Genomic DNA, 27,666 nt, shown 5'->3' with positions numbered 1-27,666 from the left:
GCGGTGTATACATCTGAGGCGTGTGGGGCCCCCGCGAAGCAGGAGGGTGCAGTGGTTGAGAGAGGGCTCTGAATCTAGCTATGCCTGAATCCAAATCTCACCACCATCTCTCACAACTGAGGTCAGGTGAACCAGGCACAAGGATCTAAGCCCGTCTGAGCCTGTATTTCCGATCTGAAAATTCAGTTGTTAATAACGTGCCTATTTCATAATGATCCCAGGAATGGATACACACAAAATGTCCAGAGCAGGGGTTAGCAAGCCAGGGCCTACTGGCCAAGTCTAGCCCACCACCCATTTTTGTATGGCCTGCAAGCTACAAGTGCTTCTTACATGTATCAGTCACTGAAAAATATCAAAGAAGAAATCTCCATTCAGAGAATATGAAAATTAAATTCAAATTTTACTGTCCCGTAAAGTTTTATTGGAACACAGCTCATGCGTTTCTGTTTGTTTCTGGCTGCCGTTGTGCAAAAGGTGCTGTTTCCCTGGTGGCTCAGATGGTAAGGAATCTGCCTGCAATGCAGGAGACCTGGGCTTGATCCCTGGGTTGGAAAGATCCTGTGGAGCAGGAAATAGCAACCTACTCCAGTACTCTTGCCTGGAAAACCCCATGGACAGAGGAGCCTGGCGGGCTGTAGTCCATGGGGTCACAGAGAGTCGGACTCATCTGAGCAAGTAACACTTACGCTCGTGCCAAGTGCAGAGCGCAGCGGCTGCGACAGACCCGTGACCCACAATGTCTAGCCCTTTACAGAGAAAGTTTGCCGAAGCCTCGTCTAGAGAGTGTTGCCTGGTACACAACAAACCTCAGATGGTGTTAGCTCACTGAGGCCCTTGGGAATCAGCTATGGGGCAGGGACCAGACTGGGTTTATTAAGTACCAGCTGTGGGCTGCGCCCTGGGCTAAGCACATTATGTGGACAAATCTCATCTCAGCACTTGGAGTTAGGTGTGACTGTGCCCATTTTATAGATGAAGAAACTGAGGCTCAAAGAGGTGATGGCACTTGCCCGAGATCTCCCAGCTGGATGAGTAGCAGAGCTGAGATTTAAACTCGGGGTCGTCTGATTCCACTGACTGCCCCCTTCCCTTCCCCTCCATATACAGACCACAAACCCCACTGCCTGAGATGGCTCTGCAAAAATGCCAGCCACTGTTTCTCCAAGGCCTGGCAATGGAATCATCTGGAAGAGTTCGCTGAAAGTGCAGGTTCCTGGGATTTCCCTGCTGGTCCAGTGGCCAAGACTCCACACTCTCAATGCAGAGGGCCTGGGTTTGATCCCTGGGAACTAGATCCCACCTGCTGCAACTAAGACCTGATACAGTCAAATAAATCCTTTAAAAAAAAAAAAAAAAAGGAGATCCCTGAGTCCTACTGCAGACCTCCTGAATCAACCTCTGTGGGGAGGACCCAGAAAGCTTCGTCAGCAAGATTCCCCAGAGGATTTCAGTGTCAGAGGGGTGGTCAGGGTGGAGGAGGGCCCCACGGGCTATAGCTGGTGGGGCTGGGGGAGCTTCTCGAGGAAGGGTGAGCTGAGGAAAATTTGGACAGGTGAGGGGAAAGCAAGGGGTGTCCCAGGCAGGGAAACCTGCCCGAGCGGAGGCAGCAGGCAGCATTGAGGCTGGTCCCCGCGAGCCCTGGAACTCCGGGGGAAAAGGCAGCTCTCCTGCCCGGGAAGATCTTCCTTTCCTCTGGGACTTAAAGAGGAAACTGGAAGCTCCTCACTCCAGCCTTCAAAATCCCGAGTGATCTGCTTCCCGCCTGCCTTTCCGTCATCATCTCCGACCTTGCTTTCCTCGCTTCTTCCACCCTGGCCTCCTTTCTGATCCTGAAACGTACCTTGTTCCTGCCTCAGGGCCTTTGCACTTTCCGCTTCCTCTATCTTGCTCATCCTCAGACTTCAGCTCAACAGCCACCACCGAGGGGCCTTTCCTGACCAGCTGCCTTCTCCCTCACAGGCATCTCTCCCCACAACCGCATCCCTGCGGTTATTTATCTGTTTATTGGCTCCTCCTCGGGCTTCCCAGGTGGCTCAGTGGTGAAGAATCTGACTGCCAATGCAGGAGAGGCGGGTTCAATCCCTGGGTCAGGAAGATCCCCTGGAGGAGAAAAATGGGCAGCCCACTCCAGTATTCTTGCCAGAAAAATCCCATGGACAGAGGAGCCTGGCTTGCTATGGTCCATGGGTTCGCAGAGTCAGACACAACTGAGCAACTGAATACACACGCACCTCTCTCCTGAAAAATGACTTCCTGCTTCCCTCACGGCCGTGTCCTCCAGAGCCCAGCTCTGTACCTAGAGCTCAGAAGTTATTCAGTACCTGGGGACCGGATGGACGAACAGTGTGAAGCGTGCCCCAGAGAAGGCCTGAGCCACACTTCTAGGCTCTTCTCCCGGTGAAGCACTCAGCACCCAGGGGGCGGCCGGCTAAGGTTTGAGATGAGACCTCCGAGGCGTGAAAGTGGGTGGAGAGGGCCTTCCCTGGTGGTCCAGCGGCTAAGACGCCGTGCTCCCAATGCCGGGGGCCCAGGTTCCATCCCTTATCGGGGAACTAGATCCCTCCTGCCGCAACTGAGACCCGGTGAGACCAGTTAAATAAATAAATATTAAAAGAAAAAAAAAAAGTTGGGGAGAATTCCTGAAAGAGAAAACAAGGCAGTGGAAAGGGCCTTTTCCTTCCTCTTAGCCCTTGGAGAGGAAGACATGCTGTTGTCTTCTGGAATTCTCCAGTCATCTCCCTGCCTCCACAGACCCTGGAGCTACCCCAGCTGCCCTCACTGGACAAGCCCTGGACCAGCCCTCCACAGGCGTGCTCCCGTCAGATCCTCACCACTCCACGAGTGATGAAGGATCCCTGCACCCATTTCACAGATGGAGAAACAGACTTGGAGAGGGAAAGGAATTTGTCCTGAGTCCAGGGTGAAACCCAAATGCTGGAACTCAGCCCTCTCTCTAGAGCCTCTTTTCTCGGCCCCCATGTTGTCTGCCACTCAAACCCACCATCCATGCCACTTCTGCCTACTCCCCTAACATGCTACTGTCGGAAAGTCCTTCTGCAATCTAAGTCAAAGCCAAGAGAGAGGCAGCTTTGTTTCTGTTTCAGACGTACATTTAGGGCTCAGTTTTCACCAGAAAGGCATAGAGCGGTGAAATATTTATTTATTTGCCTGCACTGCGTCTTAGTTGTGGCATGTGGGATCTAGTTCCCTGACCAGGGATCGAACCTGGGCCCTCTGAAGTGAAAGTGCAGAGTCTTAGCCACTGGACCACCAGGGAAGACCTCTGCCTCAAGGTTTGAACCAGAGAAGTCAAAGAGTGAGCAGGAGAGGCAGGCCACACTCCCAGGGAGCTGGAGGCTAGCAGGGAGCCCAGGCCTGGAGTGAGAAAGCATGGTGACAAACCAGAGAACAACTCCGGACTACAGAGAAAGGCTGATGATTAATTGCCCAGTAAAAGAACAGTTGGATCCGATGGGACCTTCCCAGGAGCTGGTGTGGCCCAGAAAAAGGCCTTGATTTTGAGGCAGGGCATCTCAACCTCAGCTCTGTGGGAGAATTCTTTGTTGTGGGGGAGGGGGGATGTCTTGTGCATTGTCGGATGTTTAGCAGCATCCCTGGCTCCACCCACTAGATGCCAGTATCAGGCCCACCCCACTGCCACTCCACGCCCTCTGTGACAACCAAGACCTTCCGCAGGGGGTACATTGCCAATTGTCCCCTGGGGAGCGAAACTGCACCTGGTTGAAAACCAGGGCTTTCAGGTGTAACCGAAAATGTTGGCATCTAATTTAGAAGGCTTTTAACCCGCCTTCAGCCTCAGATGTAGTTCATCAGTTCAAGTGCATCGGGGCGTCGGGCAGGTAACTGTCATTGGGCAGGTAACTGTCATCAGCAGGGCTGCTGGTTTGAGTCCTCTGTGCTACAAAGTTAGGCTGATTCTGAAGGTCATTCATTGTACATACCGGGAGGGTGAGGCCCAAAGATGGGGAAAGAGTTGCAGAGGTCACACGTGGCAGAGCTGGACCCAGAACAAAACTCAGTTTCCCCAGCCATAAAATGGGTTAGACTGGCTGGGGTGGGGCGGCCTGGCAACTGTTCTCTCCCAGGCCTCAAGTGGTGCCTCCTGGAGGAAGTCTTCCCTCCTGCTCCTAGATAGACTCGGTTTCTCCCAGACAGTGGGCTCCACCCCCCTCCCCTGGACCCTCTCACTCTGCTTTGCAATAAGTTGCGTGTCTGTCCCTCTGCTGCTAGACGGGAAGGAGGGTTGGGTCTTACTTGCTTTTGCAGACCTGGTGTCTGGCCCAGAGTTGATCATCTTTAGTTAAAATGTATGCATTTTTATTTAGGTATATATGTCCTTCATTCATTCAACCGGCGACCCCCGCACATCAGGCAGCACAGGGCTAGGAGTTGCAGGTTTGGCGCTGAGCTCGGTAGGCTGGCCTCCACCGCACTGTATCTCCTAGCAGAGCGGTGGAGACAGGCATTGCACCTCATCCTGCAAACATTCAAACTCACATTGCCAGGGCCAGGAACAGAGAGTGAGGCGCCCAGGGCGTAAAATTTAAGATGTTCACTCTCGAGGTGGTACAGTGTATGCCCCCTCCTCAGCCTGGCCCCGGAAGCATGAGCAGAGAGACGTGCCCTCATAAGGGAGGCAGCCCTGAGAAGGGAAGACGTGTAAACACACACATCACTCAGGGTAATGGTTCTCCACCCCCTAACCAATCCAAGCCCCCTTTATATGACAAGTATTCTGTGAACTCCTCACCACCAAATGAAAGTCATAGAAAATATAGTTGACTTGGTCGGGAAGATCCTCTGGAGAAGGAAATGGCAACCCATTCTAATATTCTTGCCTGGAAAAATCCCCTGGACAGAGGAGCCTGGCAGGCTACAGTCCCTGGAGTCGCAAAGAGTCGGACACGACTGAGCGACTTCACTTTTCACTTTTCCCTGGCAGGCCAGTGGTTAAGACTCCGCACTTCCACTGCAGGGGCCACTCCCAAGGGTTTGATCCTTGGTTGGGGAACTAAGATCCCACATGCTGCACAGTCAGAAGAAAAAAAAAGAAAAAGAAGTAGATCATGTACTTTACCTATGTGCATAACTCACCCCTCAGCCAAGTCAATACCCGTAATGCCCTAACTTTAGCAGAAGGAGAATTACAAGGAAAATAATTTATATTAAGCTTGTATGCATTTCAACATGCAAATGCCTGGTCACGACAGTGACTCCAGAAAACACGAGGAAGCGTCAGGTGCGTACCCTGTACACAGAAGCGCTGTGAGTGCGACAGGGGCAAAAACGGGCCACAGGCGTGCTGGCAGCCCAGATACCACGAGTGGCGTTGCCGTCAGTCATGTGGTTTTCCCAATGTGGTGAGTAACTCTCAGTAAAGTTCTGAACAGAGGAAGGTACAGTTCTACAGCTGTTTCAGTCAATGGTTGCATTTCTGGAAAATTCGGGATATGTTAAACCTTGGCATTGGCGGAAGATATTTGATGTGTTTAGATGTAAAATGGAGTCAGAGTCTAGGTTCGAGAAATCTTAAGCAGCGCTGTTTTGTGCGGTTCAGGTCGCCCAGGGTACCAGCCTCTGCCCCCTGGGTGCCCAAGTGTCCCCCTCACACTTTTCTGGGCAGAATCACTGGGGCCAGCCTCCAAGCAGAAGGCCACTTTGTTATCTGTTGGTCCTTCTATTCTCAACCTAATGGCCTGTTTACACTTTATTTACATTATCAGGGGCCTGACACCGCTGACAGTAGCTTCTCTATTTTTTTTTTTTTTTCCAATTTGCACACATCCTCAGCAATTAGCCTTGTAAGTAAAGGAGACAACACCGGCAGAAATTTCCTCCTGACCGATCTGAAGCAGCCTTGTTCCCAAGAAGTCAGCAGCCCCTGGCTGACTCCACCGTGGATTCTCAGCTGCTCCAGACCAGCCCTGTGGACATTAACCAGCTCCCCTGTGTGCTCCCAACCAGAAATGGCAGCTCCTGAGGTCTGGAACCCCTGCAGTTGTTTCTTAGAACCAGAACCATAGTGAGTGCTTCTATGAGCTAAAGCCTTTTCTTTTTTTTAAATAATTTTGTTGATTTATTTTTTTGGCTGTGCTGGGTCTTAGTTGTGGTATGTGAGATCTTCAGTCTTCACTGAAGCACGCAGGATCTTCGGTTGTGGCAGGTGGGATTTAGCTAGCTCATCAGGGATCAAGCCCAGACCCCCTGCATTGGGAGTGCAGAGTCGTAGCCACTGGACCACCAGGGAAGTTCCTATCAGCCAAAGACTTTTAACTCCGTAGTTAAAAGACTTTCTTACCCAAGCAGCTAATGCATAACTGGGTTTCTCTCCCTTAAGAAGGAAGAGACAGAAAAAGAAGATTTCTTTTATTTCCTGCTTCATCCTTTCACCTTTCCCTAACGAGCATTCCCCCCAGTAGACATGCACCTCCTGATCTCCAAGAGGGAGATATAATCCGAAATAAAGTACTCCACTTCTTGCCTTTAGAATTTCCAGATTTTAAGTCCTCCCAATTGAAAGCTAGGGATCTTTAAAGGATGATGATTCATGATTCATCTTATATAATTATCCTTGGAAGCAAACCCATGAGGCATGTGAACCTACTGTGTGTTATTTCTGCTCATCCTCACCACCTCCAGGGTAGACCTTTCTCATCCCCATGTTGCCGATGAGGAAACGGAAGTTCAGAGAGGGCTGTGACTTGCCCAGGGCCACACAGCAGGTCCGCTGCAAAGCCAGAGTTCAGTCGGGATCCACTGTTCTCAGAGCCCACCCTTGTTACAGTCACCCTGCTGCAGAGTCCTTTTCCTTCTCCCAGGGTAGAAATAGCTGTTTACCCTATTTTCTATGAACAGGTTTCCAATGAGGCCTCCAAAATGTGTGTGATCAAGCCAGCGAATTCAAAAATACAGCTCTTATTACGGAACTTAGTATTAGCCAGCCACCCACCCGCCTGGCTCTAATTAGAGGCCTGTCTGTCTTCGGCTTACAAATCTCGGCTTTCTGGGGCCTATAATTTAACCAGTTGCAATCAAGCCCCAGAGGAATTGCGGGTAGAAGACTGGCCTCTCCACTCCCTGTCTTACGGAGGCTAGTGATAGAGAGACAGAGTACCATTAATATAGCCTTGGGTTCAAACCCTGACTCGGCTTCTCAGGGGTGGGGCTTGGGTGAGGCCAGCAAGGTACAAAAGTCCAGAATCAATATTATTGATTTCTTCTTTTCTTTCAGACTCCAAGATGGCTCAACTTGGCAGATCCTGTCTTTATATAAGATATAGATATTTTGTTCGTCATGCATTTTTTTTTTGTTTTGCATTAAGTATGATTTTCTAAAATAGTGCGCTAAAATATTATGTATCTTGATTTCTGAGTTTTGGGAGACTTCAGTTTTGCACCCTTAAATTTTTTCACCCTAGTCTTGACCCTGGTGCCATTTCATATAACCTTTGTCAAGTTACCACCCACTCACATCCAAGCTGCAGTTTTCCCACCTATAAAGTGGTGTTACTAATAGGACCTACCTCATTGTGCGGCTGGATCTCAATCCCTGGCATACAGCTGGCACACAATAACCGCTGCCAGTGTGGGGGAAGAGAGAAACTGGCATTGGCATTGGTGGTCGGATGAGACTTTGATGCAAGACTGTGCATCACAGGGCTTCTCCCATCCCGAGCTCCCACCCACTGAACACCAACCCCACATGTGATGATCAGAAATGCCTGCCAACCCGCAGTTTTCCCAATGCCTCCCAGAGGACAGTGCCACCACCACTAGGCTAGGTCACCGTCTTGGAGTCACACAGACCTGGGCTCAAATCCAGGTTGTCATTTAGCTGTGTGACCTTGGGCAAGTTCCTTAAACTCTCTGAGCCTCTCTTTTTTTTTTTCTTCATTTGCAAAATGACACCAGTATCTCATAGGGGTGATTTGAGTGTTTGACTGTCCAATTTGTGGTAGTTGCTCCTGTTATGATTATGTCATTTGTATTCAAAGCAGTAAGCTCTTCTTGGAGCAAAGCTCTCCTGTGGCAGTTTGTGGGGGGGGGGAGGGGACCAGCTACCAGATGAAGTTGTGAAGGAAGAAGCAGATCTAGCCTGCTAATGTGTATTGTTTGAATTGAACTGTATTTACATATTTTAATTAGTTGCCCGCATTAACAGTTTGGAAGATTTCATGGGGAAAAACTAGACTTGTTTGTTTGTTTGCTTCTCTTAAGAAGTCAGAAAATGAGGCTGCCTTTGGACCACCTCTTTTCCCTCCAGGAGCTGGTGAGAGGCGGCCTGAGCATCCCTCCCCACTCTGGGAATTTTACATCCAGCCCGCTGGAGCTGTTTGCACTTCCTGCCTGGGTCCTGTAGGCCACCCCGTTTGCAACCCCTGGCTGGCTGTGAGGGAAGGGGAGGGACAGAGCACTCCTTAGGAAACTGGAAGGAAGCGTTCTAAAAGGACGCGAGGGGGTGGGTCTGGGTTGTCAGGGAAGATAAGAAGTCCTGGCGGAATTCAGAGTGCCTCAAAAGTGGCTGAGAGAATCAGGTTTTATTTGCTCAATCTTGCAAGCTCATCGCAAATTGCTAAGAGCCAGGAAAATGTTAACATTCTAGGGATGGAGGCTGAGAAGAGGCATAGTGAGAGCAAAAACCTGGACGCTGGAATCCTCCTAAATTGCCCAAGGAAAGTGGGCAGAGGCTGGGACCAATCAGATAGGGGATGGAGTACCATCCCCCTAATCTAGTCCTGGCCCTGGAGACCTTGGTCAGTCACTCCCCTCTCTGGGCTGATCCTAGACTCTTACCCTAGAACGGGTAAAAGGGAAGCCTTGAACCAAGGAGGGGCCTTCAGGCTCTGAAATTTGAGGTCATCTTCTTCATTACACTCATCGTCATCCCAGTACACAGTAGGCACTTAAACAGCATTGTACTATTTTGGCACACAGGTGCACGGAGCCGTGTGGCGATTTCGCCCCATCCAGGGCTGTATTCTCTGAAGGCAGGGCTCAACAGCTCCAGGAACAGCCGGAGAAAGTAGCTGTGTTTATAATTGCTGCCTGGGCTGTGGGCTGGAACTTCAGGGAAGATTCCAAACACAGGCAAGACAAAAAAAAAAAAACATGCTTAGATGAGAGCTGGGGTCCCTTGGAGGGCTGAGGGCTCAGGAGACAGACTGTAGGGACGGGGTAAGGGAGCCTGGTCCTGAGCAAACACTGGTCCGGCTCAACTGCCATCTCTCTGAGGAGGGAATCGAGTGGAGTGTACCTTACCCGTGGCAGCTGCCACAGGGCCTGACGTGCTTGAGGGATGCATGAATAACTGATGAAAAGAAAGATGGAGACAAAGATGAATATAGGAAATGAGAGAGAGGAAAGGATGAATGGATGGATGAATGGTAGAAGACTAAAGGATATTGGATGCTGCATAAGTGGATAGAAGATGGATGAATTTTAAAATGCAGAATGAGTGGAAGGAGGAAAGAATGAAGGGAGGGAGGGAAGACAAGGAAGAGGGAAAAGGAAAGCAGAAGGATGGAACAGATGGAAAACCGGGTGGATGAATGAAGAGGTAGACAATAGGACAGTCAGAGGGAGAAAGACGGACCGTATCTGGTTGGGTGGATGGATGCATAGATGGATGGATAGATGAGTGGACACATAAATGTAAACTGGTAAGTGGCTGGCTGGCTGGATGAATATAAGAATGGAGAATAGGTGAAAGGAAGGGATTGAATATATGGTAGATGAATGAATGGATAGAAAATTAAGTGGATGGATGAAAGGATGGAAGAAAGGAGGCTTAGGTCCGCCTCTAAAAAACAATCCACTAATAAGCATTTATTGAGCCCGCACTGTGTGCCTAGCCCCATCCTAGGCACTGTACAGACAGAGAAACAAAGTCAGGCTCCTTCCCCACCTCACCGCCATATTCCAGAACCCCCTCCCCCACACACAAGGAATTCACTGTCCAGCTGGGGAGAAATATTCAGAGGCTGGGTCCGTGGGCTAAGACAGCTCAGGTAAGAGGTACTATCCACAGCAATCCATCAAGTCAGCCTGCAAACCAGGCTCCTCCACTACAGTCTCAGAACCCTGAGTAGGAGTGGAAGATCCTAGCCAGGCTTCTTGTGTGGGCTGCGAGCAAGCTTTCTGAACTGTCTCCCTGCCCGGCAGCTCAGTGAGGGCAGGAACCAAGCCTGTGCTCACCGCTGCACCCTGGCATCTGGTGGAGCCCATCCTCACACAGAATGCGGTCAGTGGCGTTTATTCCGTAAATGAAGGAGTAGGTGAGGGAATGAATGAGTGGGAGCTGTAGCCTGTCCTATGGCAGGAGGCAGACTCCATCACCTTTGCAAACCTCAGTGCCCTTGCCCCTGCCATGGATTATGAAAGTGCTTTGTGGGATTTCCCTGGTGGGCCAGTGGCTAAGACTCCAAACTCCCCAGTGCAGGGTGTCTGGGTTCAATCCCTGGTCGGGGAACTAGATCCCACATGCCGCAACTAAGAGTTCACATGCTGCTGCGAGGAAGGTTGAAGATCCTGTGAACCGCAACTGAGATCTGGTGCAGCCAGATGAATGAATAAATAAAATAAACATTTTTAAAAGGAAAAAGCTTTGTAAACTAGGGAAAGGCTTACAGATGGAAAGTGTGTACATTAATAGAGGCAATGGTAGCAACACCAGCACCTATCATAGGAGCAATAATGGCCCCAGAAATGATTATGTTCATGGTGGTGATGATGGTGTTATTACTGGCAGTGGTAATAGAAGTATTAATGAAAGGAGTGATTTTATTGATGATGACAGTGATGGTTATTTTCTTGGTGGCGGGAAGAACAAAACTGTCAGTAGCCGGGGAAAGGAGAAGGGAGGACATTGTAGGAGGGAAAAAATATTCTGATTTCAGTTGCAAGTGACAGAAATCCAATTCAAACTGGCTTATGCTCGAAAAGAAAGGGAGGGATGATTTATTGGCTCAAGCAACTGGAAAGTCCAGAAGTAGCTCTGGCTTCTAGCCCAGATAAACAGGCCCTCGAACCATATTGTGAGGACTTGTCACTGCAACTTAGTCTGTCTCCATCTTTGGTCTCTGCCTTCCCCTGGGTGAGCTTCATTCTCAGGCAAGCTCTCTGGGTTTCCTGGCCTCCCATCTCCCAGCTAGACATTCCCCCTCGAAAGAGAACTGCTCCTCTCCAGTCCCAGGATGATATCCAAAGTCCCAGGGCTTGCTCTCATTGGCCCGTTTTGTATCACATGTCCATCACTCAGCCAATCACTGCGTCTAGGAGGGTTGGAATATGCTGACTGGACCAGCCCAGGTCGTATGGCCACTCCCAGAGCTGGAGGTAGACAGGTGATGACAGAGGAGGAGGAAAGAGCTGTACACGGCCGGAAGCCAGTGAGGGCCTCAGAGGCAGGGCCAGGCAGGTGACAGAGGTCAAAGGGCCTGGTGCTTGGTAGGCGCTCAGCAATTAATTTTTACCTTCCCTGTGCTCCGGGAATAGGGAACAATGCTGAAGCTGATTGATAGAGCAGAGCTGGGTTCACATCCCGGCTCCGCTGTATGCTCACTGCGTGACCTCGGGCAAAGGACTTAACTTCTCTGTGGCTCAATTTTCTCATCCATAAAATGAGGTGACAAAAACGGATCGTTTTGAGCATTAAACAACTTATTGCTTAGAGCAGGGCCTGGCACATAGTAAGTACTGAATAAATAGAGGTAATGTTGCCAATTTATATAACTTACGGGGGTTAGAATCTGTTCTCTCTGACTGGACACTCATCTCCTGGATCTTCGTAAAGCTGTATCCTCCTTCAGGTCTCAGTTCGGATGTCACCTCCTTCAGGAAGCCCTCCCTGACCACCACAGCTAACAATACCCTCGCCAGACCCGCTCACTCTCTATTCCACTAACCCATTTTCTTTGTAGTATCTGAAGTGACCTTGTTAATTTATGTTTTCTCATATAATATCTGTTCCCCACACCCAAATGTCAGAGACTTGAAGACAAAGTCTGTCTTGGTCACTGCTGTGTCCTGAGAATCTCAAACAGGGCTGGGCACATAGCTCTGGCTCCATCAATGTTTGCTGAGGGGACTTCCCTGGTGGTCCAGTGGTTGAGACTTCGCCTTCCAGTGCAGAGGATGTGGGGCCCTGGGTGAGCCTGTCACCCTCTGCCGTCAGAGAAGTGCTTCCCTTAGTCTCTGTCCCTGGCTGTGTGCAGGGTCACGACTCTGGGGGGCCTCGGGGGGCCAGGGTGTCCACCTTGACTTGGGTCAGCCCAGCCAAGGTCAGGCTAAAGCCGGAAGGCTAGGACGCTCGGATTACACATCCTTACATGTCCGGCTGCTTAGTGGGGATTAGTGAAGACACCACGCCTACCTGTCCTGTCCAGGACCGAGACAGGGGCCCAGGAGGGTGGGTCACAGGTCACAGGTCACAGTCCCCACCCTTCAGGCCCATCCTGTCCTGGGGAAGCCTCAAGACCCAGCAGACACTGGGCCAGGGATGGCAGACAGCATGCCTGTATTTTCCGAGCATCTTCATTGCCATTTGCTGAACATCTTCTGTGTTCCAGGCCTGAACCCAGCACTTGATCGTTTCCCATTTGGTCCTTCAAGATGGCAGACTGGGTGGGGGAACCTCCCCGGTGATCCCGCGGTTAAGAATTCTCACTTTCTTTCCAGGGGGCACAGGTTTGATCCCTGGTCGGGGAACTAAGATCCTACATGCCATGCAGCCAAAAAATGAATTTAAAAAACAAAAGATGGCTTTAAAAAAAAAATGTGGTTCCTCAATAAATAATCATGGAGCACCTACTATGTGCCTGGCACAGGTCTAGGCACTGGGGACACAGAAGTGATAAAGGTGGTTGCTATATTCATGGAGCTTTTAGAGGGGAGGACAGACAGTGAGTGAGGAAATAAAGATTTTTTTAAATGCATTTTCAGCTTGTAAAGCAGGGGATGGAGGAGGGAAAGGGAAGCCACGGGTCAGCGGGTGAGACCCCCTTATCCTCCCTCTGGTCTCAGGAAGGTTGCCCCGAAATCCATTGTTGGTTGGGAGGAGCATCATGGTCTGGAAGAGAGTTAAATGTGCCCCTCTGCCCATGCAATTCTCCAGGCAAGAATTCTGGCGTGGGTTGCCACTCCTTCCTGCAAGGGATCTTCCCAACCCAGGGATCAAACCCGAGTCTCCTGCATCGCAGGTGGATTCTTTACCCTCTGAGCTGCCAGGGAAGCCTGAATGTGGATCAGTGTCCCATAAACGTTGGCTTAATGACTGAATGACTGTTCTGCTGTTGCTCAAAAGCCCTCCACGCTCCCCGTTGCCTGCAGGGTCTCCTGCAGACCCCGCAGCCAGTCTTCACAGCCCATCACGCCCTGGCCACGGGTCCTCCTCAGGCCTCACCGGCGCGTTCCTCCCTGTTCTCGCCATCTCAGAAGTGGCTGCCACCGGCCTCCTGGTTGCTCAGGGCAGAACCTGGGATTCCTCCTTGACTCTTCTTTCCCTCACCTCGCACGTCTGAGCCATCGGCAATTTGGTTCGTTTCACCTTCAAAATATGCCTTGAATCTGTTTTCTGTATTCTCAACAGCCACCGCCATCTCTCACCCGGACACCTGCCAGGTCCTCTCACTTAGATTCTTGCTTCCATGTCAATCTCCCCACAGGCCGTTTACCAGATGCAGCTAGAGGATCTTAAAAACCTACATGAGGCCATGCCACTAGCCTGCTGAGAAGCCTTCTGCAGCTTATGTGGTTCTCAGAATCTAAACATCCTATCCAGTCTTCAAGGCTTTCTTCACTTCTCTCTAGGACCTCATCTCTGACATGCCTTGCCTTCCTCCCAGCTCTGGGTGCATAGCTCTCCTTTCTCTTCCTCTTACAATCTATTCCCTGCCTCAGGGCCTTTGCACTTCCTGCTGCCGCTCACTAGGACACCTTGTCCACACATCTTCCCATGCCCGGCTCCCTTGCATCCCTCAGATCTGCCCCCAAATATCAACCCCTCAGAGAGGCCCTCCCTGGCAACTTGCACTAAAGTAGTCGCTCCTCCCCTCCCTGTTTTTTAAGATCCCGTTACTTTGTTCTATTGGCAGGATGAGGAGTGGAGACTGGTGGTGGGGAGAGCTTCAGGGAGGTCCAGAAATGGGAGAAAATGCAAAGAGGGGTCTAAGGGCAGGAGGAGAAAGCAGCAACATGGGACGAGATGGTTGGGTAGCATCATCGACTCAATGGACATGGGTCGGGGAGATAATGAAGGACAGGGAAGCCTGGCATGCTACAGTCCATGGGGTCGCAAAGAGTCAGACACGACTGAATAACTGAGCAACAAAGGAAGATACAGCACGACCAGGACGAGCAGACCGTGGCACAGAGTGGTGGGGGGCTAGAGCGGGCGAGGATTCCAGCCCCACGGCCCTGATCCAGAGTATCCCATGGACCCAGCTGCAGACCCAGCGTCCTTAAGGGGCCCGTGACTGCTTCCTTGGCACTGTTTGATCCTCTCCCTCATCGCTGGCCACACTTCTAATGATTTATTCCTAGGCTCACAGACCGAGATCACTGCAGGGGCCAAGCAACCCTCATAAACAACTTGCGTGGGCCGCCTGTAAGACTTTAAAAGCGCAGGCTTGGACAAGCTGGCGCTCAGCCCCAGCCTGGGGTTCACAGAGGAACATGGGCCCAGAGGAGCCAGAGCATCATTTTTTTTTTTTTTTTTGAGAAGTTGGAAATCTGGGTTCACAGGGGAAATAAATGTTGGCAGATAATTACTGTATGGGCCCAGATTACCCGTCCGTAGGCAGGCAGAGCCCTCCAGTTGGAGGACGGCCTCAGTCCGTACTTGGCACGGCCACTCACCCTTCACCAGTACCAAGCGGCAGTCTGGGGTGTTCATCTTCCCCCGTGGTTTCACCCCTGCCTCCCAAACACCCGTGTGGTGGAGACTGCCCTGAACTCCGTGTTCCAGATGAGAAAACTGAGCTTCAGGGACAGGTATGATTGTCCATGCCAGGGCTCAGCCTCTCCATGGCACTCACTCGTGTGGCCCCAATGCTAAAGAGATTCCAAACTCTGAACTGGTTTTACCTGATTTGCCTGATTTCTTCCTCCATTCCTGTCCCCTTCATACAACAGGAAATCAAGGCCCAGAGAGGTTAAGTAAATGTCCCGGAGGTCACCCAGCTGGCAAGAGCCAGGATTACAGCCCAACTTCTGTCCAGTGTCAGAGCTTGCAGATTAAACCCTTTATTATCTGTCCAGCTCCAAAGGAAAGCAGCTCTGAAAAGTTCAAACAGCCACAGAATCCTCAGCAATGCTGAAACCGTTACCTGGGTACACACCTAGTAAGTGTAAGTTCCTGAGTGCTAAGACTCTGGGCCCTTCCCTGAAAACCTTGGGTTGCAGCCAGGACCCTCAGATGGCATCTTTTGGAGGGACTGGAAATCTCAGGAGTTTTGTTTAAACACGGACATCCTGGCAGCTGATTCATTTTATTTGCCAACTCCTAAGCCTTGGTTCCCACTCCTACCAGACCCCAACACAGTTTGGAGGTTTCCAGATGGAATCTGGAACCTGAACAGCAGCTTGGAGCTCCACATGGTGTGTCTCTTCCAGCCCTCCATCCGCCGCCCTGTGGTTTGTGGGGGAAGGGAGCTAGCATTTACTGAGGACTTATTGGACACCAGGCAGCTTCTGTGTGTATCTCAGTGTGACTCGGTCACGTTCTGGCTGTGTGTTCCTGGGACAGTCACTTTGCCTCCATGAATCTTAATTTTCTAGCCTGTTAAATGAAGAGAAGAATTTTGTTAGCTGGGTCACTTTTTATTTGAAAGAATCAGAAACCCAAATCAAAAAAGGACAGTGATGGGTTCATGTTACTTCAAAGTCCAGGGAATGATTTCAGGAATGGCTGTATCCAGCTGCTCAGCGAGTGTCATCAGAAACCTGCTTTTGTCTCTTAGCATGGAGTCCCTCTATCCTGGCTGTGTTCTTGGGCAGATTCTTTCCAGAGGGCCAAAAATTACTCTCTGGCCCCCATAGGTGGATATCCTGTCAACTCAGCAGTCTCTGATGAAATTATTTCCCAATAATTTCAGAAGCAATCCCAGAATGAAACTTGATTAGCCAGTTTGAGTCAGGCCCACACTGCTAAACCAATCACTGTGTCCAGGGGAATAGATGAACTGTGGTGTTGTAGAAGACTCTTGAGAGTCCCTTGGACAAGCAAGGTGATCAAACCAGTCCATCCTAAAGGAAATCAACCCTGAATATTCATTGGAAGGACTGATGCTGAAACTGAAGCTCCAGTACTTTGGCCACTCATTGGAAGAGCGGACACATTGGAAAAGACCCTGAAGCTGGGAAAGATTGAAGGCAGGAGAAGAAGGGGATGACAGAGGATGAGATGTTTGGACAGCATCACCGACTCAACTGGACATGAGTTTGAGCAAGCTCTGAGAGATGGTGAAGGACGGGGAATCCTGGCGTGCTGCCGTCCACGGGGTCGCAAAGAGTCAGACACGACTGAGCAACTGAACCACAGCAACAACTGGTAAACGTGGATCTCATTCTTACCCTCTCTGGGAATGAGGACTAGAGTCACCTTCACTCAATCATAAGAGTGGAGGAAGGTTGATTTCCTCCCAAAACACTGCAGCCTTAAACATCAAAAACTACATGGGACTTCCCCGAAGGTGCAGTAGTTAGAACTCAGCGCTTTCGCTGCCAAGGGCCTGGATTCAATCCCTGGGTGGGGAACTAAAATCCCACGAGCTATCCGTGCAGTGCAGAAAGAAAAAAAAAAAAAACCCTACAAAAATATCTACCTCCTAGGTACTTGTGAGAATTAGATGAGATAATATGCTGGGTGTGGCTCTTAGTACCTGCTCGGTTAACAACTTGCCTTTGTCTTCTCTCTGCTGGATCCCTGACTATCCCCCTGACCCAGCGTGCCCACAACCAGGGTTAGGCAAAGCTGAGTTCAAGTTCAATCCTAATTCTCCTGTGTGACTTTGGGCACGTTATTTAGCTGCTCCAAGCCTCAGATTGGCCCTCTGAAAAGTGAAAGTGATAAAACCTACCTCCTGGGATGGTTGTGAGTAAAAGCCTAGAGTGAGTAAGTGGTATGCAGTAGGTGTGCAATAGGTGGTGGCTTCCACTCTTCCAGCCTTCCCTCTCTGTACACACCTGCCCCAGCCAGACTGGCCTGACTCTCAATCCCTACCTCCAAACCTTGGCACCTGCGATAACCTCCACCTGGAACACCTCCTCCTCCCATCTCTGCCTGCTGGAATCCGTCTCAAGTCCTTAAGTCCAGATGAGTCCTCCTGGTAAGGAAGCCTTCCCCCTCAATGCCTTGGTTTTTCCCAACTGCAAAATCAGAATGAGAGTGTCTTCATCTTAGGGTTGACTTAAGGAGTTAATAAGTCTGCTGATGGAAAGCAGTTGGCACAGTACCTAGCATGAGTAATCAATAAATACTAGCTGTTATTATTATATCATTGTTATTACATGTTCAGCTGCTAATTCCAGCTTGTGTTTTCCCATAATGCCTCACTCAGGGTGATGACTCAATAAACTTGCTGCATTTGGGTGGTCTAGTTGGGGCCACAGTTTCTGAACCCACCCACTCATCCATCCATCCAACAACCATCCACTCATCTAACCATTCATTCATTCACTTATTGCACCAGTATTTTTTAGTATACCCGTTCATTCATTGCACCAATATTTTTGAACGCCAACTCCTTACCAAGCTCTGTGATGGGCAATAGAGATCCAGCCTTGCGAGACAGACACAGTTGCTGCCCTCACAGTGCTAACCTGGGTGGGTGGGCAAGGAAAAAATAAATGAGTGGGCAAATAAATAAGCAAGATGACTGCAGACTGTGGCTCATCCCCAACAAAGTGAAAGGGTATGTGGCGAGATTGAGCGAGTAGGGAGGGGTTTACTCTGGATCAGGTTGTCAGCGGTGCCCTCTCTGAGGAGGAAATGTGAAGAATAAGAAGGAGCCAGCCGTAGAGAAATCTGGAGCATTCAAGGGAGAGCAAACAGCAAGTGCAAAGGTCCTGAGGCAGGAATGATCCTGGTATGTTAAGGGGCAGCCGGATGCCAGTACTGATAGAGGAGAGGGATTGTGTGGAAGAAAGCAGAGGAGAAGAGATCTGAGAGGCCAGTGTGGATCAGATCAGGCAGGGTCTTGTAAGCCCCATAAGAGACGGGACCTTATTTTGAACGCAATAGGAAGCTGCTGGGGGGTGGGGTGGGGGGCAGCTGTAAGAAGGGGAAGGACAAGGCCTAGCCTCTACCTTTAAAAGGCTGCTATGACAGAGACAGTAAGAGTTGAGCCACACATCAGAAGGGCATTTAATTCAGTCTGGGGAAAGTTGAAAACGCTTTTTTGAGGAGGTAACATTTCTGCTGAGTCCTGAAAGAAGTCAGAAAGCAAAACTGTGTGAGGAAGAGGGGCGGGGGAAAGGGCGCTCCAGGCCCACAGAGCAGCAAACGAGAACGTGCCGAGGGATCCACTGACCCCCTTTTATGACAAGAAAATGAGAGGCTGCTGGAATTCAGAGAAGGAAGGCATCAAAGAAAAAAAATCAGTGACGCTTGTTAAGACGGGGAGGCCGACTTTACTCGGGACCCCTGAGACCAGCGTGGGGACCACTGTAACGAACAGGGTTTTACGGTAGGAGAGAGACGGGGGTCAGCTCTGAGCACGGCCGCAGCGAGCGGGAGTTATAGCCGAGGAGCAGGCTGGGGTCAGTGGATGGAAGATCCCTAAGAGGAAACACCAGCGGACAAGGGGGCTTCTGCGGACTTCCCTTGTGGTCCGGAGGCTAGGACCCCACACTCCCAGTGCAGGGGGGCTGAGTTCAATCCCTGGTCAGGGAACTAAGTCCCACAAGCTGCAACTTAAAAACAATAAAAGATCCCTCAGGCTGCAACTAAGACACAGCACAGACAAATAAAAGGTAAATAGAAATAGATGTTTTTTTGAAGGGGGGATTTTAGCCAAACTGACCTAACAGGATTCTTGGCTGAACATCTAAGAGACTCCTTTCCAAAGCGGATCCTTGGTGGGGCAGGAAGAAGAGAGTCAGAGTAAAACTGCTGCTACTAATACGAAATACTAATCACGATCTGTCCTGCCCTTAGGGTGTGAGGCCCGGAAATCCTTCCACATCCGCCCTCATGACCTCTCTCACCTCATCTCCTCTCCCTCTCCCTTTCACTCACCTTGCTTCAACCGCACTGGCCCAACACATTCCCACCTCAGGGCCTTTGCATGTGCTGTTCCCTCTGCCTGGAATGCTTTTCCTGCTGATGGTCACACGGCAGCTCCTTATCATTCAAGTCCCCGCTCTAGTGTCCCCTCCCCGGAGAGGCCCTCCCTGACCACTGCAGCTGCAGTGAACTCATCTCACGGGCATCTTCTTTCCCACTCACCTGCTTCATTTTTTCCTAGCAACTGTCACCACCCGAAATTATCCTGCTGGCTTGCTACTGTTCACTGCGTGTCCCTTCCCTCTACGAGATGGTCAGCTCTACACAAGCTGGGATTTTTTGCCCGGCTTGTTCACTGCTATATCCCTAAAGATTAAAATGGTACCTGGCATCATTGAACAAATGAATGAGATCAATCTTAATAAAAACCTCACCATGTTGATATTATTATTCCCTTTTTACAGATGGAGAAACTGAGCCTCAGAGAGGTGAAGTTCCTTGTGTAAATTTTCACAGCTGTGTAACGGATACAAACTCTTTGCCCTCCCTCCAATAAATAACAGCAATAGCTAATTGTAACAGGTCCCACCTTAGAATAGTCTTATGTTGGGATTTCCCTGGTGGTCCAGTGGTTAAGACTCTATGCTTCCACTGCAGGGGCCTCAAGTTCAATCCCAGGTTGGGGAACTAAGATCCTGCATGTACATGGCATGGCAAAAGAAGAAAAAAGAATACTCTTATATTGAGCTGAAGTCTTCCTCTCAGTTTCTTTTTTTTTAAATGAGCCACTAACGTTCATTGAACCCTTACTGTGTGCCAGTCATTATCCCAGTGAATCCTCAGTGAGGTAGGAACTGCTTATCCCCATTGCAGAGATGAAGAAATTGAGAGGCTCAGAGAGGCTAAGTAACTTGTCCGAGATCTCACAGCTGGAAAAATCAAGAAGCTGGGATTAAAATGCAGGTCTAGTCCTTAACTAGTGCATTCTAGTACCACCATCTCACTGGACTTAGTTCATTCATTCATTGTTTTTAAATTCACTTATCCTGCTTTCTTCTTATATGTGATGAATGAATGAAGCCAGGCTCACTGTTAAAGAAAGTGGATGAAAATCCATATTACAGAGTCTCCCCGATAATGACGATCTAGCAAGATCATCATTGTTTTTAACCTCACATTACTGTTGAAAGACTCACAGCAGGAGGAGAAGCATCAGTTTAACTCTTATCTTGCTGTTCCCCTGGGCTTGCATTATTAATACTGTCTCCAAGCAGTGGTTTCTTTGCGAGAGTCTTTGTGAGCCATTCATCTTTGTCTGTGGGCTTCCCTTGTGGCTCAGCTGGTAAAGAATCCACTTGCAATGCAGGAGACCTGGGTTCGACCTCTGGGTTGGGAAGATCCCCTGGAGAAGGGAAAGGCTGCCCACTCCAGTCTTCTTGCCTGGAGAATCCCATGGACAGAGGAGCCTGGTGGGCTACAGTCCATGGGGTCGCAGAGTCAGACACGCCTGAAGCGACTGAGCACACAGGACCCAGAGTAAAGAACGTGCACTCCAGCTCCACCAGATGGGTTCAGATACCCTAGTATGTACAAACACAATCTCATGGCTCTACGTCAAAGTTTATTCCTGACTCGTGCCATTTCCACTAAGGATCCGGTGACAATCCCGCACAGCTCTCTTCTGGGTGGTGACTTGGGAATCCAGTAGCCCCATCCTCTCAACATGAGACCTCCGTTCCTGCAGCAACGGATCCTCGGTGGATATTGTGTGAGGAAGATCAGAGACGTGAAGACACTTGGTTTGAGAATGCCTGTGCTAAGTCGCTCAGTCGTGTCCGGCTCTTGGAGACCCCATGGACTGCAGCCCACCAGGCTCCTCTGTCCATGGGATTTCCCAGGCAAGAATGCTGGAGTGGGTTATCATTTCCTTCTCCAGGGGATCTTCCCAACACAGGAATTGAACCCGCGTCTATGAAGTGTCCTGCATTGGCAGGCGGGTTCTTTAGCACTAGTGCCATCTGGGAAGCCCTAAGAATGCCCAGCCAGAATTAAAACGTGGGTCTCTTGACAATCCACACATCCATTTTACCTCAATATGAATCTCTAGAAAGACTAAAATGCTACATGAAAAAGAACTGTTGTCAAGCCACCCAAATGCTTCTTTATAAATGTGTATTGGAGGAACTCCCTGGTGGTCTAGTGGTGAAGACTCCATGCGTTTGCTGCCCAGGGCCCAGATTCAATTCCTGGTCAGGAAGCTGAGATGCCACAAGCCATGCAGCACAGCCAAAAAAAAAAAAAGTAGAAGAAAAAATATATCTGCCATTAACCAGCAAATCTGGCTATTGTCAAGAATGACCACTATGGACCATCATTCTGACATTAGCCAGAGTAGTGCCCAAAATCTCCACTTCCAGACTAACACATTTAGCTTCTTCTAGTAACCCAGCCACCTCAGCCAAGCTCTCAGACACGATCCTTCCCACCCCCATCCTGCCAGACTCAGCGGGCAAGGGGACAGGGTTGGAGCTCAGCAGAGCCTGTGGACACTGTCCTGGTTTAACATCTCGTTCGCACCGTGTTTTTTATTCCAAACACTGCTCTCTGCAGCAGATGTGGACGGATGCCATTCATCACTGTTAAGACTGGCAGGCCCTTCTTCAGCTCCTCCTCCCTCAGCAGGTATCAGGACTTGGTGATCACTCAGGCAGGAAGGACACGGCCCCACATTTTCCCCATCACCCCTCCTTCTACCAGGATCAGAGTCAAGTTGCCTCCCCCATCTGAGGCATTGTCCTCCGATGGGCAGGACATTGTAACGTCACCAGCTTCTAGAATTCCTGCTTTGGCAAAGCTCGTGGGAACTTAGCTGAACTGTTAGGAAGACCCAACCCAGAGCTTGTTGGGGAGAGAGAGGTCACCTAGGGGAGATGGTTCAAGTGAGGGCATATATTAAAAAACATAACCCAGACCCCTGGATGGTAGGATAAGATGGTAGGAATGGTCCTTGGTTTCTAAAGAAAAGAGGAGACGCTTCAAAGTCTAGTAGATGTGCATTTAACCTGCCTCTGCCCCTTCCCTGTCGCTTTGGATGTTGTCTTTCTAAGCCTCAGTTTTCCCAACTATAAAATGGAGAGAGGGGACACAGCACACCCTGCAGGTTGTTTAGGGGGTGAAAATGACATCCTTTATTCCATAATGTATTGAGCACCTGCTCTGTACTCTGAGGATTCAAGTTTGAGAAAAATCAGACACAAACCCTGTCCTCCCGTTGCTTACCTTCTACAGAGGAGAACATTATTGCTAAGATTGCCACTTGCACAGCATCATGAGGAGAAGGACGTGGTACTACTAGAGCCTGTGATGAGGGATTTGGCCTGGTCTGGGATGGCTTCCCTGAGGAGGTGGTGCCTGAGCTAAGAAAGAGGATGTGGAGTTGACCAGGCAGGGAGGAGGGAAAACCATTCCAGGCAGGAGGAACAGCGAGGGCGAAGTCCTCGTGGTAAGGAGGATCGTGGAGACTACTAGAGACCAAAGAAAGGGCAATGTGTCTGAGATGAGGAACCAAAGGGGAACGTGGAACAAGCCGAGGCTGGAGAGTTAGGCAGAGTATAGGCTAAATGATTGTAACTATGAGACCCAAAAGCACAGTGGCTTCACTAAGATGGATGTTAGCAGGAGCTGGCAAACTTTTTCAGTAAAGGGCCAGTCTGTGGCTGGAATTATCTTCCATCTCAGATCCGAGATAGCTGCTCCAGCTCTGCCCATCCCATCTGCCTCCCCTCCAGCAAGGAGGAGGAGATAGGGCAAGCATCATTTTTGCTCACATTCCATAGGACAAGCTTAGTCACATGGCCGTATCTAACTACAGGGGAAGCTGGGAAAGGTAGTCTTCATCCTGGGTAGTCTCTTGTGCTGCTAAAACTCTTACAGTGAATGAAGGGAAGGATAGCTATTGGGGACATCTAGTAGTCTTTGCCACAATGGTCCAGAGTGTCTTTGGGGACACCAGAAAGAGGTCTGTTTGCAGTGGTCCAATGGGAGGTGACGGCTTAGCAGGTGGAGAGAATGGAACAGATCTCAGATGTTTGTGAGCCCGAATGAACACTTGATGATGGTTTGGATATGGAGGCAAAGGATGGAGTTGGATGTGGCAAGCATGACCCCTAAGTCCCTGGTTTGTGTAATTAGATGCAGGTCTTGCCTGGAAAGTTCTTTGTATATGGTAGCAGGTTAGTTAAGTGTCGCTGTCTTCAGTGAGTCCAGGATGGCAAACCCAACACCTACAGAGACCTGACAGATAATGAAACAGGTGAAGGGGCCTGTGGACCCTGGGGAGCCCACACCCTGTCTAAAGCGGCAGCTGCTCCTTAGCGCCAGCAAGTGGCTGCCATAGGGAAGGCAGGCTGAATGTGTAGGCTCAGCATCTGATGCTCCAAGTGCAATCTGAAAATCTGGAGTTTTATGTGAAGCCTCCGAATTTGGACACTTGGGCAAGTAAGTAAAAACAAATTTCTCAGCCCCAAGGCCTCTGGTTTATAATGCCTGGGATACCCCCCAGCAATGCCACTCCATCCTGTTTACACCTTTGTGACTTGGTTGCCTGCTCACGGGGAAGCCCTCTGTTGCCTGGCTCAGCCTCAGGTTCTCATCCTCTGCCATCCCGGTATTCCTGTCTCTTGTGCCCATGAGCGCCTCCTGCAGGCTCCTGACTCCATTTCCTCACCAGACCCCCACCAGAGGCCCCTACCTGTAGAGAAGGCAGTCAAAACCATCAGCCTGCTCCCAATCCCCTTAATCGGATCTGCGCCAGTGACCCTTCTGATTAAAACTCCCCATCTGTAATCCCCCTTTAAAGCTGGGGAAGCGGAAACACCATAATAGGAGAGCAAGGCTCCATAGTCCGGAAACCGCTCCCTCCTACGTCCTTGAAAATGTCTTGGGGAGACACACAGATCTAAGCTGGGAGTCCCAGATCTAATCTTTGCAAGTTGTGTGGCCCTAGAAAAGTCACTGCATTCTCTGAGTCCCCTTTTCATTCATTTGCTTGTTCATTTTCTTAACTATTTAGGGAGCACCTTCTCTGTGCCAGGCACCATTTCAGGAACTGAAATACAACAGTGCCAGATAAGCCGGGGCCCTCCTACTGCTGACATTCTATCGCAGGACACAAAGGGGGAAATTCCAGCGCAGCAAGATCGATGCTGTGAAAGGAGAAAGTCAGGGGCTCTGAGAGTCCCGAGGGCGGATGTTCTCAACCTACACGTCGGGGTCAGAGAAGGTTCACTGGACTTTCAATGGGCAGTAGGAATCAGCCAGGAGAAGTCGGGGAGAGGGACTTCCCTGTTGGTCCAGTGGTTAAGAATCCATCTTCCAATGCAGTGGATACAGGTTTGATGCCTAGTCGGGGAACTAAGATCCCATATGCCTCGGAGCAAGGAAGCCCACGTGACGTAACTAAAACATGAAGCAGCCAAGTAAATAAATAAATGTAACTAATTAAATATTTTTTAAAAAGAGGTGGGAGAGAAAGGGCGCTCCAGGCAGAGGCAAGTATCTGGAGGTGTAAGGAGCCATGGCAGAGCGGCTCCGGAGTTGAGAATTGTATGAGGTTTTGCCAGGATTCGTTATGGAATACGCAATGGGAAATGGAGAAAACGGCCTGGAGAGAGAAGGAAGGTGGTCTTCAGACAAAATCCAGATCTCCTCGTCGCGCCTTCTGCCCCTCTGACCTCATCTACTCCCACCCTCCACTGCTCATGCAGCCCCACCCACACTGAGCTGCTTTCTGTTGCTTGATATGCCAAGCTCTTTCCCACCCCAGGGCCTTTGCACACGCTGTGCTCCTACCTGGAATGTTCAGACTTGAATGACACACTCCTCACCTTCAAGTCTCAGCACCAGGACATCTCCCGTGAAAGGCCTGCCCTGACCACCCAACCTCACGTGGACGCCACTAGTGCTACTCTGCTTCCTGGCTTGTTTTTCTCAGTAACGTGTAGCACATAATACTATCTGACATCATTTTGCTCCTTTATTGGTTTATGGGTTTTTTGGCCTGCCTTTACCTAGCAGTTCTTTAAGGCCAGGGAAACTGTCTTTCTTATCCATGGTGCCTCTCCAGCAAAGAGCATAGCGCTTAGTGAGTGCTCGGGAAATATATGCCTCATAAATGCCAAGAGATCGGAACTTGACGGGGTTTACAGCAGGGCTGTGGCTCGCTCAGATTTCTGCTTCTCTCCTGTAACCCATCAATGTGACTGTGAGGATTAGAAGCAATGGGACACTCTTTATGGAAAGCAGCCTTTTATTTAACTTATTTGAGGTTTATTTTACATAGCACAGAATTCACCCATTTCCAGTGAGCAAGTCAATGACTTTTCAGTAAATTTGCCAAGTTGTACAACCATCATCCTAAATCAATTTTAGAATGTTTTCATCATCCCAGTGAGATCCTTCATGCCCATTGACTGCTACCCCCTGTCCCTACCCTGGCAGCAGCTAACCCACCTTCTGTCTCTATAGATGCACTTTTTCTGGGCATTTCATATCCATGGAATCATACACTATGTGGCCTTTTGTGGCTGGCTTCCGCTACTCAGCATAATGTTCTCAAGACTCATCCATATTTTAACATGTATCAGTATTCCATTCCTTTTTATGGCTGAATAATATTCCATTGTATAGATAGACCACAGTTTGTTTATCCATCGGCTGATGGACATTTGGATTGATTTCCATTTTTGGCTCTTATAAATAATGCTACCTTGAAGGTGGAGGTATATGAAAACAGTTTGCAGGACCTGACACTTGGTGCAGTCCTCAGCCCTCCAGGGTTTCTAGTGTCACAGCACAGACTTGTCCCCAGTGAGCTGTGTGACCATCAGCTAGTCCCCTCCCCTCTCTGCTTGAGTCCCCTCATCTTCCCAGAGAGGAGCCTGGGCCCTTTTCTGCCCAGACGTTCTGTGCTTTGTCCATGTTCATGGAAGACCAGGGGAGTCTTCAAAGCAAACAATCTGTTTATTGCTGGAGCCAAAGGTAGTCATCCTGGGATCAACCACTAGAGACAAAAAGAAATTCTTTTTAGGATGAGAAAGGCCTGGGTCCAACACCTCTGAGTCCCTCCCTGGGTGCTCTGACCTGCTAATCTCTTCTCTCAGAGAACCAAACCTCACTCCCATGTTTGGTGCAGACAGGTGGGCTGCAGGACTCAGAATCTCTTCACAGGGAGGGAATTTGGGGACAGTCTGCAAATTCTGGTCCTGGTTCCTGCCTCTCTGCTCCCTGGGTTCCTGGAGTCCTGCCCAAACTCGATTGGGCTCAGATCCCAGGAAAGCGAGGCTGGAGATGCAGAGGCCTGGTCAGGAGTTTGAGCTGGGGTCAGGAGGACTGGGTACAGGCTGCTCCCCAATCCCTGGGGCCCATCCCAGAGATCACTGTTCATTTGGGGGACTTTCCTGGTGGTCCAGTGGTTTAGACTCCACGCTTCCAATGCAGGGGATACAGGTCTGATCCTGGGGCGGGGAACTAAGATCCTACATGCCACGTTAAAAAATAAAAGAGAATCACACAGCTTGAAAAAAAAATTAAAAGCAAAAAGAACCACTGAGCACTGAGGGGAAAAAAAAACAGCTTAAAAAAAAAACAAACAAACAACAACAACAAAAAAAACTAATCTTCACCTGGGTTTAAAACTGTTTAGAGGATGCTTGCTGCCTTAGCCAGGCACTGGGATCCACAGACCCAGTCCTGGACTTCCAGAAGCCCCCAGTCCAGAGGCTGGGAGAAGGGGGGACAATAAATTACCCAAATAATAACTTAATAACATAAAATATATATTAAGCGACTGTTTCGTGTTTCAGTTCAGTTCAGTTGCTCAGTCATGTCTGACTTTGCGACCCCATAGATCACAACTCTCCAGGCTTCCCTGTCCGTCGCCAACTCCTGGAGCTTGTGGTAGGTGCTTAATTACTTTCTTCTCGACTTTAGAGATAAAGAAATGGAGTCTCAAAGAGGGGAAGTGACTTGTCCAAAGCCACACAGCCAGTGGGGAATAATAATACTAGTGCTCGAAGCCAAGTCCAACCAACTTATAAATAAGGCGCAGTGAAATGATAAAAGCAATAAAAGTTGAGCTAAAGGCCTAACAGATTCATTGATTTCTCTTTGCCACACTGCAGCGACCACCCTCCCATTCTTATAGATGAGGCACAGAGGGTTTAACTTACGTTGAAAAGCTCCCCAGTCAGAAAGTCTAACCCTGACCCTAAAGGTTTCAGCAGGTCTGGAAGAGAAATCAGTCTCGTGGGCATGGCGAGGAGGGTGGGTCACACTGTGTTAGCACTCAGGATATTTGATGCATGCGTGTACCAAGGCCTAGCACGCTCTGACCCTCCCAACCCAAGCCTCAGCCCCTCTCC

At 49.7% G+C, this 27,666-nt stretch overlaps 1 protein-coding gene and 1 non-coding gene across 2 annotated transcripts in view; one reads left to right on the top strand and one right to left on the bottom strand.

Annotated features, from left to right (window-relative positions):
• The window catches only part of KCNB1 (potassium voltage-gated channel subfamily B member 1), a 112,060-nt gene that overhangs the window by 71,674 nt on the left and 12,720 nt on the right, over nucleotides 1-27,666 (top strand). The gene's annotated exons all lie outside the window — the stretch shown is intronic.
• On the bottom strand, nucleotides 3,208-3,280 carry TRNAE-UUC. The gene has a single exon. It is a non-coding gene; the product is annotated as a tRNA-Glu (tRNA).

Source organism: Cervus elaphus, chromosome 23, assembly GCF_910594005.1.
Source record: "Cervus elaphus chromosome 23, mCerEla1.1, whole genome shotgun sequence".
Taxonomy (NCBI): Eukaryota; Metazoa; Chordata; class Mammalia; order Artiodactyla; family Cervidae; genus Cervus; species Cervus elaphus.
This window is presented reverse-complemented; position numbering and strand designations above follow the sequence as displayed.